Source organism: Leuciscus leuciscus, assembly GCF_965113295.1.
Source record: "Leuciscus leuciscus genome assembly, chromosome: 19".
NCBI lineage: Eukaryota > Metazoa > Chordata > Actinopteri > Cypriniformes > Leuciscidae > Leuciscus > Leuciscus leuciscus.
Window position 1 is genome coordinate 8,809,145 of NC_138743.1, and position 13,688 is coordinate 8,822,832.

A 13,688-nucleotide genomic window follows, 5' to 3' on the forward strand; every position below is an offset into this window, starting at 1 on the left:
CAACTTATCTGCAGGGAGAAACAAAAACAAGCATGTAAGTGTATGGGACATGTTAAGAAATCTAAAAAAGTTCAAAGAAATATATTGATAAATGTATTGTATCTAAAGTACTGAATACTATCCGTGTAACCAGTGAATCCCTATCAGTTTATGTGCTCCTGTTTCAGTATGTGCTTCAGGCCATCCTTAAAAATATTTTGGTTTGCAGTAACAGCAAAAAAAAAGAAAAAAAGGGGCGGTAGGTAGGTCTATATTTTTTTATATATAAAAAAAATAATATAAAAAAGTATATATATATATATTTTTTTTTTTTTTATTATCGGGGTCGGGTCGGGATACATTTTTCACCTATGTCTAGGGGCTGTTTACACCAGGCCACTTCGTGCGTTTTCTCAGATCGGATTCCAATCTGATTTATCAAAACGATTCCATTTACACCTGGTTACATAAATGTGTGTTGTTGTTTTTTTTTGCTGATATAAATCCGATCTTCAATTCCCGCTATATGCAGATTTAATGGAGTGCACGTCACCGAAAGCCACGAGATACATTATTTTATTGATCATTAGCTAAAATTTCTGAATCAAAGCCCGCAATAAGAGAAAGCAGAAACAGCCCTGGTAAGATCATTTCGTTTCTTTACATTTAATGAACATGATTGTGTGTTAAGCGTCTGCGACTTACTTTCACTTTGATTTGCGATAGTTTGCACGTTGATGCAGCTTCTCATCTGCGGCGAGTGTGTTGCAGTAGCGTCGTCATATCTGACTAAAACATGACATATAGCCTATAACACGCTCTCGCATGTTTATTTTTTAATAAACCATATTCAACAACATATAAAAGAGTAAAGCCGCAGCCATCATTACCAAGCGCGAACCATTGACAGTGAATGAAACGAAGCGAACTTAGCTTGCAGGCTGTAGTGTGATGCGTTAACCAATGGTGTAAACATAATCATAGATGACGCGCCACGGGTTTTTATTTAAAAGAAAGAACGTAGCTTATGTTTGTATGTAGGTCTAGGCAATTTATATTCACAATACTTAATAACTAATATTATTTTATTGCATTTGTATTAGTTGTTTTAAGAGTTAAAAAAAAAAAATCGGTCGGTCTTAACGCAAGTTTACAACCGGCAAGTCGGTCGGACTAAAATAAAAAAATAAAAAAAATTGGGTCGGTACTAAATTGACAGGGTCGGTCGTAGGGATGGGCATGATTAATCGACGATCGATAATTGATCGTTAAGAATTTCGTCGATCACGTTTATTTGTTATCGATTAAACTAATATAGGTTGCGTTGCGTAGTGTGAGTCTTGAAGCAATGGAATTAATTTTAGCGCGGAGGTACCTGTGCATCCCGGCAACGTCAGTCCCCTCAGAGCGGGTGTTTTCGGCGGCTGGACTGGCTGTCACCAGGTTGCGGTCGCCTCTGATCCCAGATCATGTCAACATGCTTATCTTTCTCAACAGAAATCAGTAGACTGGTGCAGAAGTTCTATGGGAACTTCATGCGTTTTCTCAGATCGGATAGCTATCTGATTTATCAAAACGATTCCATTTACACCTGGTCACATAAATGTGTTTTTGCAAAACGGATATAAATCCGATCTTGAATTCCCGCGCTATATGCATATTTAAATTGTTGCACGTCATCGAAAGCAACTGATAGGGGCTGCATTTTATTGATCATCAGCGAAAATTTCTAAATCAAAGACCGCAACAAGATATTGCGGCAACAGCCCTGGTAAGATCATTTCGGTTAATGAAGATGATTGTGTGAATGAATGACTTTCACTTTGATTTGCGATAGTTTGCACGTTGGCTTGATGAATAGATGCTCATCTGTGGTGATGCGTGTTGAAGTAGCGTCGTCATATCTGGATATAACATGACATATAGCCTATAACACGCTCTCACACGTTTATTTCTTATCATTTTTGGGATAAGTCAAATTTGCATATGTGGTTTCAACAACCAGCTGCATTTACTCTTGTCCAGTTTCGTCTGGAATGCGTCTCAGATCTCCTCCTGAAGTGGTTTGAGCGATCGGATTTAAATCCGTCTCGAATGCGTTTCGGAGGGCATTTAGATTTGGTCTTTTCACGACCGGATAGCTATCCGATCACAGAAAACGGATGAAGTGGCCATGGGTCTCTGTTTAAGAACACCGGCTCGCAGCTGCAGGTTCCGCTGGTTTAGAGCACCGCAGGAATCTTCAAGTCTACCGAACGTCCAGTTTCACTGCCACAAGTTGATCTTCTTGTAATAAAGATCTCATCGAGGACAAACAAACTGTATTTTTGTATTTTCATTGCATTTTTTAAAAGTTAAAGAAATAATGAATTTCAATATAAAAATATTAATGATTAATCGATAGTCGATCGTTAATTCTCCCGACGATCGACTAAGAAAATTTTATCGAATGCCCATCCCTAGTCGGTCGGGTTACGGCAAACAAGAATATTTTTAAGGATGGCCTCAGTGACGACAGCGTTTTAATTTTGAGTGGTGATTAAAGTTGGCATGAAACGCAAGTATATTGTATATGCGAAAATGTTTCATTGGATTGTAGGAAGTTGGGCATTGTTAACTGGCAGGGTTTATACAGAGATTCTTAAATTGAATTTACTACCTTTTTACCACCTATTTTACTACCATCACAATATTTTTACTACCAACACGGCTTCAAACTTCAACTGTAGCAGTGTTAAGTGTTAAGTAAAGTGACAAGTATGAAATATCTTTCCAAAATGAATTAATAACATATTTAAATCACAATTTAATGAGGCAATTATAACTTAATTTCAACACTGAGAGGGAGAGATAGAGAACCAGAGAGACTTAAACCTCTGTCTTTGGGTCCGACTCAAAATAAAAATAAATTCATGGAAGTTTAGTAAGGAAATAGGCCTGCACACGTAAGTTACCCTAATTGAAAACCATATAGACCAGGGGTGTCCAAACTTTTTTTAGTGAGGGCCAAATACAGAAAAATAAACAAAGGGCCGGGCCACACACTAGAGGTGACATATTGACACAATACACAATACTGTATTTTTACAACCTGGCTATAAAACGCTATAAATCCATCCATATTTTTTTCCAAAACGCTATAAATCCATCCATATTTTTTTTCAAAACGCTATTAATCCATACAGATTTTTTTTCAAAACGCTATAAATCCATCCATATTTTTTTTCAAAACGCTATAAATCCATCCATATTTTTTTCCAAAACGCTATAAATCCATCCATATTTTTTTCCAAAACGCTATTAATCCATCCAGATTTTTTTTTCAAAACGCTATAAATCCATCCAGATTTTTTTCCAAAACGCTATTAATCCATCCAGATTTTTTTTTCAAAAGCTATAAATCCAGATTTTCCCCCAAAAAATTGTCTTTTTAAAAAGTATTTTGTCTTTTATTTCGTGTTTGCATTTGAGGAAAAAAACATGTTATGTAGCCTAACCGTTCGTTCTCCATTAAGGATGCTTTTAAAACTTTCACAGAGACATCAAACAGAAAACACAAAGCCTCTCTTTGAAACGAATTTCGTTTTGTATTAATTTTATCTTAATTTTAATCCATGTTTCATTATTTTGTATAATCACAACACGTTCAGACATGAACCGAAACTCAGCGTATATGTAGCCTAGGCTACTCGCCTCACAGACCTAAACAAATTAGAAATATCCTATATCTATTATCTACAGAAAGCTTGAAATTTCTACTTTTAAACAGAACCATTCAAAACTAAATAAAAGTAAGCTATAGGCTAATCCGTAAGAAATGCATTTTTCTCCGGCGCGTTCACTACTGTGAAGATCGCGAGTCAGTGTCAACTTCATCTTTGCAGCTGACACAGAAACACTTGTTTATTAATAAACAATTAAAATGTCATAATATTTTTTTTACAGCGTTTAGGTGCCGTTTATATGAACGCGTCACCACTGCATGAGAGAGAGAGAGAGAGAGAGAGAGAGAGAGACACACACACACACACACGCAAGGTCTCTCCCTCTCTGCCGTGCGCTCGCTACACGGTTTGCATGCGCGCTTTTGCTCGCTCGCTCGCTCTAGATTCGCAGGAGATTTTAACTAATTTCCAGGCATCATAACATTACAAAAGGCAATTGTAATATTTTTTTATTACTATTTTGGTATGATGAACATTCACCCGCCAGTGTGGCGGATAGCCTTTTGAGATTTACTCGCCAAACGGAAAATCTAACCGCACTTGGCGCGTGTTAATTTCGGACCCTGGCTGCGGGCCAATAAAAACTGGACCGCGGGCCGAAGTTTGGACACCCATGATATAGACCCAGTTAGATGGGGCTTCGAAAATTTACTACCTCGTCAGATGACGTTTACTACTTTTTACTGGCCTTAATTTGGCATAATTTAATTTACTACCTTTTACTACCTTTTACAACCCCGCGGAAACCCTGACTGGGGTGGGGGTGGGACATATTAATATATTTAAAAATAATATTGTGCACGGATAACTCATTTACAATAAGCAGGGCTCCAGACTGCGACCAAATGGTCGCATTTTGCGACCAAAATTTGAGAGTGTGCGACTGAATTTTTCATCCAGTCGCACATGTGCGACCAGTAAATTTGTTTTGTTTTTACACGTTAAACGGAAGGGGCGCGTCAATGAATCCGGAATGTGTGGCAGGCCAATGAGTGTGAGAAGAATTGGGAATGGCCACTGTAACTGGCTAATGTGTGGAGGGGGAGGGTCCTAGAGATAATCGAGCGCGCGTAAACGTCCGTGGGAAGGAGACGGAGACAAATATCAATGTCACAGACACAGCCGGATGATGATTCAGAATCAGAGGTTTGTGAGGTGATAAAGGCCCGAACCCACCATTTTCGGGAAGACTGGCTGCGAGAATTCAGCTGGTTGAGGTACTGTAAGGAGACGAACTTAATGAACTGCGAATGTTGCAGTCGCTATCCCAGAACTGCGGGGAAAACGAAGTTTGCAGACAGTGCAGGCACTTCGCAGTTTAAACACAATATGCTAGTTAGACACATTCTCAGCCTCAAGCATAGAGTATTCCGTGACATGTTAATAAATCAAAACAAAATGAAAGCGGAAAAAAACTGCGCTACTCATTTCTGCGTCACGGACCGTTTAATAGTTCGAACCAATAATAGACAGCGCAGAGCTTCTCTCGCCAGTCGCGGGCGGATCTCGATCACGCAACACCGTCACATCGTGGACATCCAGTGAAGAAATCCATTGAGTTCGCGACAGAATTAATAACATCGTTGCGAGATCCAGTGAGAAACATTCAGATTCAACGCAGAATTCTCTGTTATAAACCATATCAGATCAAACAGCGCTAACGTGGAAACCAGGAGAAACATGTGCCATGAACGAACAAGTTATAGAAGGCTTTAGGTCCACAGATCAGCAACATTCACCATGGATTTAATGTAGTAACACTAACTGTAACGGTATATTGTGGTTATAACAGTAGCCTACACATATCTTTTTCCAGCACTTCAAAACTATAATATCATATTTAAATGTTATTTTTAATGTGTTGACCAAAACATTTTTTGTTCAACCTTTAAAGATTGTCTCTATTTATAAAACTAAAAGTTTCAAGAAGTAGGAAAACTCACACTTATTTAAAAAAACATAGCAGGCCGGGTGAAACCCGTAGTTGTTGGGACATCAGAGACCGGTTTGTCCAGGAGGGCAACATGTTTATTAGCAATAGCTAACGTTAGCTCCGTAGTGTCCGACGTTTTGAGCCATTCCTATGCTTGATTTTTTCCCATCGGACTTCAGTAAAGGGATGCGGACCTTTCCCACCATCTTTTCCGACATGAAGAATGCACTTTACGGGTGTTAATCGAGCTTGATCGCCGCTATCAGATGAAGATGCGCTGCTTACGTCCTCCTCCATGTTTACATGTGCGTAGTGATATTGGCTTGATTTCGGCTGTGACCTACTTACATTTTCGATGCTGATTGGTTGAAAATCTAGCTCAACAGTTTTACATGTCTCAATACGCAGTCAATATAGTGCGCCAATAAATTACAATTTCTCATTAACTGCAGGATAATGCGTGGAGAACTTTTTGCTTGGATACCTTTTATTAACGTTGAACATATTGAGCAATAGAAAAATTAGTGCCCCGTTTGTCGGAACGAAACTGAACGATACAGCTACCTACTATCTGTAGTAGCATAGACATGTATAGAAAGGCCAGATAGCTTACCGGCGCTGAGAGCCAATGGGACCCGACGACGTCACACGGCGGCCATCTTAGGACAGGACCGCTCGTCCAGTTATAACATTAAAGTCTATTGTGCATGTAGTGCTGAAATAACTATATTTTGCTAAATTTTCAACCGATTTTCAAACGGCTTGGTGTGTCATAAACGTCAGGGATGCGGCTATTTAACTGCATACTAGTGAAAAATTATAGCCACAAACGGCATCAGCACAAATCATAGCCACGTTAATAAGGTTTGTAATAAACCAAACCGTTTGTAAATCCGTCAAGAATTCAGCAAGTTACGAGCATTTTAGTTGGCGTATGTCACTCACCTTCCGTCCACAGCAGCAGGGAGCAGCAGCGCAGTCTCCTGACCTAAGATGGCCGCCAAGTGACGACACAGATGACTCCGCCTTGAGCCATCTAGCCTTTCTATACATGTGTAGTAGGACCAGACACAGAATTGATTAGTTCACGTCTCGAGTCGTTCATTCATCACGTGACAGCGCGGTGTCCCCTTATTCATGGGTTTCATCAGGTCCCTTTCCACAGGTGTATAAAATCAAGCACCTAGATTATGAATGCAGACTGCATTGTGCTTGATTAATACACTTGTGGAAAGGGACCTGATGAAACCCATGAATATACTGTCTATGGTTGTTCCAGAGTCATATGAAAGATTCGTTGAATTTGAACGAATCGTTCATGGCCCATCCATCACTAAAGGCGGGTTGGAGTTAAGAGGTTTGACTGACAGGTCCAACGGAGTCAAGCGGTTTAGTCACAAGCTCTTTTTAATACTTTTATATTGGTTAAATAACGTTACTTGAAAACCCCATAGACAGAATTAAAGCGTGACGTAACGTTAATGATGAACGTTTCAAACCTCGCCTCGGAAAACGGCCATTTTTAGCTTAAAGACGACACCTAACGTTACGACTTAACGTATATATAACTTAATTACATATTACTGGACAAGTGGAATATATAGGCGACGTTATATCGTCGAAAAAATAGCGCTAACGTTATTCATCGATGGATGTTTGCCAAATAAGTTTTCCCTCAGGTGGAAAAATAACGTTAGTTAATAGTTGGTAATAAAATGCAACAGAAAATCTAAAAATTACAAAACTATGAAGAAGGACTTAGCTAAATAAAAAGAAGGAAAAAAAAAACGTATTAACACGGTAACGTTAACTTAGCTAACGTTACCATCAACCGAGACCTGCATTTTAAACATTATCAAGATTACCGGCCTGCGCCCAAATTAAAAACAGTCAACACGACGATTCGAAACGGTAAAAATAATGTCCAAATGTAAAACTCACATATATTAATGATGAAATTAGAAAACATGCATTTTTACCTGCTTATTTTCGCTTCACATCAAAGACTGACGGTTAAGATGAAGGTCCAAGGTCGAGTGAATCCTCGTGTGTCGCGCTCGTTACTCGTAGCTGTCCCACTGTGTGCTTGCTTAGAAGTGATTGTATCCTTGCGCAAAGGCGGGAATTCTTTCAGTTCGAATATTTAAAATCTTCATAGCTGCCATTTAAATATCAGCATACTTGAGGAAATAAAATATTATTATATGATATTTTATTAAGCTATTATGAGAATAAATGCGTAATAAAACACTGAACGCAGCAGAACTACTTTGACAAGCGGAACAATATGCGGTCAGTCGCAGAAGTGATGAGTCTGGTTCCCTTCCTCGAACTGATTCTTCCAGTAAAGGTCGTTAAAACGAACCGGTACAAAAACTGATTCACCAGGCTCTTTTACACAATGACTTACATACACGTTATTAATCAAATAACCTAATAAATATAAAAAAGTGAATAAACTTTACTTAATTAACAGACCAATTTCATAAACCATGTTTATTTTTCTCTTTAAGAGAATATGTAATATTATAAAAATATAAATATATATATGTTTAGATATTTGTGAAGTATTTATACATTTACATATGTCTTCACAGTATTTTTTTTTTTGTTATGCACATTTACGTGTTTTTCATGTAATTTTACACATGAAATGTACATTTGCAGTCTATTTCTGTAATTTTACGGGTTTTTACCACATTTAAAAAATACATGAAAAATCGGTAAAAAACAACAGTAAAATTCCGTAAAACGCTCTCGGTTACTAACGTAACCTCGGTTCTCTCTAGATGAGGGAACGAGTGTTGCGTAACCCTGCCGTGCTTGTGCTACTTCTGGTTCGCTTCAGATTGAAAAATTAATTTTTGCATAAGTTTAAAACGCATTGCTGCATAAGCAGACCTAGGCAGAGCGGCTCGCGCGCCTATTGGTTGCTCAGCAGCAACTGCTGCAACCTATCCAGGACCTGCTCGTGACGAAGCACCAATGAGGGCGCGGGCGCCCGTGCGCGTCACGTCCCGCCAGAATGGGCGTGGCTACAGGCTATAAAAGCAGGCCCGTGAGGTTGTTCTCTGGTTTTTCAATCTGAAGCGAACCAGAAGTAGCACAAGCACGGCAGGGTTACGCAACACTCGTTCCCTCATCTAGAGAGAACCGAGGTTACGTTAGTAACCGAGAGCGTTCTCTTACGAGAGTACTCTCGTGTTGCGTAAGCTAGCTTACGCTACGGGAACCCAATGTAAAACGCCGTGCGTGCTAGAGAAGGTTCACATGCACGTTCCCAAGGGCATGTGCCCGGGGACAAACGTAAGTGGTAATATCTGGGCCGATGAGGGTTGGGCCCAGGGAGAGATAACCATTCCAGGGTGTGGGAATGGGTGCTTAATACAATAGAACAGCCAGGTACATCCGTGGGCTGAACTAAGAATGATAACACTGCCTGTCAGCCACCTGAACCCGAAGGACAGGTGAAAAACGATCACAGACAGGAAGACCTGGTCTGTCGATCTGGAGCCTGTGTATAACACAAACCACACACAGTCTGTGTCGATCTGCAGCGAGAGCGAACAGAGCTAGTATGTTAGACTGACAACAGTTTAGCCTGTAGGGCAGGCACCTCCAGGTTATAAAACCTGATAAATGTAGACGGAGAGGCCCAGCCCGCCGACATACAAATATCATGGAGCGAGACTCCGCGAGACCACGCCCACGACGAGGCCATGCCTCTGGTGGAGTGCGCTCTGACGCCCAGAGGGCAATGAAGGTTCTTAGACCTATAAGCCATAGCGATAGCGTCAACTATCCATCTGGACAGGCTCTGTTTCGATGTGGCTGAGCCCTTAGTGCGGCCACCGAACGAAACGAAGAGCTGCTCTGACTGCCTGAAAGCATCAGACCGTTCGACATATATTCTCAGCGCCCTGACGGGGCAGAGAAAATTCACATCGTCCTCACCCTCAGATCTCGGAAGAGCTGACAGTGAAATGATCTGTGATCTGAACGGAGTGGAAAGCACTTTGGGGACATAACCGTGCCTCGGTTTAAGGATGACTTTTGAGTCATTAGGCCCAAACTCCAAGCACGAAGCACTCACAGAGAGCGCGTGAAGGTCGCCCACTCGCTTAACTGAAGCGAGAGCCATAAGAAAAGCGGTCTTCAGTGAAAGATACCGCAAATCCACGGACTGAAGGGGTTCAAAGGGTTCGCCCTTCATGGCTTCCAGGACCAAGGAGAGGTCCCAGGCTGGAACCAGAGGGGGCTGAGGAGGATTTAACCTCCTAGCTCCTCTTAGGAACCTAACAATGAGGTCGTCTCTACCCAGTGACCGGCCATGCAAAGGTTTTGTAAACGCCGCAATGGCCGCCACATACACTTTGAGCGTGGAGGGGGACCTGCCCTCGTCCAACAGCTCTTGCAGAAAGGAGAGAACCTCTGCAACGCTACAGCGCTGTGGGTCTAAGTTTCGGGCCGAGCACCAGCCGGAAAACACTGACCATTTAGAGGCGTAGAGCCTTCTCGTAGAGGGTGCTCTAGCCTGAGTAATTGTGTTCAACACTGCCGCTGGGAGGTCAGCGGCTACCCGTTGATGGCCCACGCATGCAGGGCCCATAAGTCGGGGCGCGGGTGCCAGATCGCGCCCCTGGCCTGGGAGAGTAGATCTTTCCTCACCAGAATCGGCCACGGGGTCGTGCTCGTCAGTTGCATCAGCTCTGAGAACCACACTTGATTCCTCCAGAGCGGCGCCACGAGGAGCACAGAGCATTTGCTCTCCCTGATGCGCTTGATTACCTGTGGCATAGAGCGGACGGCTGGGCCAGTCGTGGGCCAGCGCATCTCTCTGTTTCGTGAAGAATACTGGGCAGTGCGCGTTCTCCGTCGACGCAAAGAGGTCGACATCCGCTCTGCCGAAGATGTCCCATAGCAACTGGGCTATCTGAGGGTGCAGGGACCATTCCCCGGGGGGAACGTTGTCCCTGGACAGCATGTCTGGGCCCACATTTTGGGAGCCCGGGACATGTGACGCTCTCAGTGAGCGCAGGTTGTGATGGGCCCACAAGAGGAGGCGTTCCGCCAGCTTGTGAAGGCTCCGTGACCTGAGACCGCCCTGGCGGTTGATGTATGACACCACTGACATGTTGTCCGTGCGGACCAAAACGTTGTGGCCTTTGAGGAGGGGGAGAAAGTATCTCAAGGCATTTTCGACCGCTTTCATCTCCAGACAGTTTATGTGTAGGCGCCTTTCTGAGGCTGCCCACAGACCAAACACTGGTCTGCCCTCGTAGAGGGCGCCCCAACCTGAGTTGGATGCGTCTGTCGAGATTACTTTTCGTCTCGAAGCCATGCCCAGATCCACTCCTGACTGATACCAGTCTGCCGCCTTCCAGGGATTCAGTGCTGTGACACAGTTCTGAGTTACCCTGAGGCGAACGCGGCCAGCGGACCATGCTTGCAGCGGGACCCGCGTCTTCAGCCAGTGCTGCAGCGGGCGCATGAAAAGCAAGCCCAGCTGAAGCACTGCCGAGGCCGAAGCCATAAGACCCAGCATCCTCTGAAAATGTTTGAGAGGAAAATATGCTGCCGGTATATGCTTATCTATGCTGCTATACTTCTTAAAGCATGTCTTAACTGGGACCGCTCTCTTTCATAAGCTTCGCATTCTAAAAGGACATGCTCTATAGTTTCAACTAACCCACATTTGTCACAATTTCCATTCTCATGTTTACCAATTCTTTGTAAGCTTTGATTTAATAAACAATGTCCAATACGCATTCTTGTTATTAAAACATCCTCTTTCCTTTTTCCGAATCTTCTTCTCTCTGACCCAACTTTTCCTTGAATGCAGTAAAAATGTCTACCTTTTATTCCTTCATTCCATTCTTTCTGCCAAATTTCCTGTATTTGTTTCGCTATTATCACTTTAATTTCTGTTTTACTTAATGCCACTTCAATGTCAATTTGTGAATGATTTAATGCCTGTTTAGCCAGATTATCAGCCTCCTCATTTCCTTTCACACCCATATGCGATGGAACCCATACAAGATTTACCAGAAGTCCATACTGTCTTGTTCTGTAAAGACTCTGCATTACTTCATTTATCATGTCTTGCCTTGCTGATGATGTTCCACTTTCCAAGCTATTTAGAGCGGATAAAGAATCTGTACATATCACTACCCTTGTTGGTTGGATTTCTTCTATCCACTGAAGTGCTAGACATATTGCAATAATTTCTGCAGTGAATACCGAAACATAATCTGATACTCTTTTTGCCATTCTAATGTTAAAAAGTGGAATATATACCGCTACTGCTGTTTTCCCAAATTCTGGGTCTTTTGAACCATCAGTGTATATTTGAACTGCACTATAATAAGTTTGATCAATGTATTGCTGTATATTTAAATTTCCTAATCCATTTGTATTGTTATGCTTTTCTTTAAGCAATTGAATATCAATCAAAGGCATTGGGAAAAGCCAAGGAGGAATTGCTGACCTAGCCACAGTAGGAGCAACATTGAAGTCACTTAATCCCATTCTCCGGGCTTCCTCACTGGCCTTCCATCCAAAACTTGATAACTTTTTATGTCCATATTCCCAACAATCCTCCAACACCATTTTAACTGGGTGACTGTCCGAGTGTCCCTTTATGCTTATAAAATGTCTACCTCTCTGTTTGACCCAGTGTCTTTTAAAGTACCATGATCTGGTTCAGGTGTAAAGCCACGCCCTCCAGCAATCAGCCTGTAACTTATGGAGCTTATAATATGACAAAATGATTTGAATTTGAATTGTGTAAATTTGAATTATTTGCAAGTGTAATCTAACTAAATTGAATTTTAGGTGGTAGTTTAAATAGTTCTGAATTTGATTTGTTTTAAACGAATATTGAACGTTTGAAATTTAACAAATTGAAATGTTTTTATGGCTGAATTTTATAGACATGTATTTTCAAACAGCTAGTTTTTTTGTTCTGAATTCGTATACTGCAAATATTCAGTTTAAAAAAATACAGATTCAAGTTTTCAAGATGAAGAAATTCGGAACTTCAAATTCAGTTTTCTAAAATTCAAGTTCAAAAATTCAAGTTCAAAAATTCAGATCTTACAGAAAGTAGGTCACAGGTCATCCACAGGGAAGAGTAAAGGATCTCAGATAAGTCGAACAGAGCATTTTGGCTGCACTGCAGTAGTTTTCTGCCGCAAACGCGGTGGTGGTTCAAGAGAATCCGTGTATCTTTCGTTCAGTCGTTTTTTTATTTAATATTAAGAGTAGAAAAATGAGAAAACAGCTTGAGTATTAGATTTCTTCTAATATTCTAGTAATAGTCCGCTGCAGCAGTTGCACGGAGCTTACAAAACGCGTGTATTGCAACTATAGGCTACATTTAATTTTCTCATCAAACAACTAGACTAGCGAATGGCTCGGCACAACAGAAGACCCTAGAAAGGGCTTTCTCTCTGTGTAGACCAGCAGTTGGTCTGAATTTGCCTATTTTTTCGACTGTATAGGCTAAGTCACGTTTTATCATGAAATACGCTCTGATTTATTCCAAAGTGACTCAGGCATATATAATGCATTTAATGTTAAATAATCTAAATGTTGACTTTCAAAAGTAGGCGCGCCAAGAAGGCTAGTCTCTGTATTTTGGTTCATTTTTGGTGAGCGCCAGAAAGATCTAAAGAGACCGAGACGCGCTAAAGCAGCGCATCATGTTGTTTTTGATATTTTGTAGTCATTTTGAATGTACACAAATAAAAATATACATTTTACTGTTTCGGATGATGTCATATTATCTGTATGACTAAATAACAAAGTATTAAGTTATTTCCCAGCAGTGGAACAAATCCAAGTGATGGCGCAGGCGCATCGCGCTCTCACACAGCATAGTATCAGTTCTGGCGTTGCTTCATATCGCAGACTGTTCATTATCAAAATGAAACACAGTCAACCAAACATATAAAAAGTTATTCTGCATAATTTAATTTATAAATAAATAAATAATTTATGTTCTGTTAGATGGCGTTTTCACTAGTATTTTGTATAATTATATCTAATGA

General features: G+C 41.2%; 2 long non-coding RNA genes across 2 annotated transcripts; both read right to left on the reverse strand.

Moving 5' to 3' along the window:
* Nucleotides 1-655: 655 nt before the first annotated feature.
* On the reverse strand, nt 656-2,320 carry LOC309482795. The gene is made up of 2 exons (XR_014200375.1): nt 838-2,320; nt 656-787 (listed from the first exon to the last, which is right to left on the reverse strand). It is a non-coding gene; the product is annotated as an uncharacterized lncRNA (long non-coding RNA).
* A 758-nt stretch (nt 2,321-3,078) lies between these two features.
* Nucleotides 3,079-4,451, reverse strand: LOC309482832. Its single transcript, XR_014200391.1, has 2 exons — nt 3,180-4,451; nt 3,079-3,148 (listed from the first exon to the last, which is right to left on the reverse strand). It is a non-coding gene; the product is annotated as an uncharacterized lncRNA (long non-coding RNA).
* Nucleotides 4,452-13,688: the final 9,237 nt, after the last annotated feature.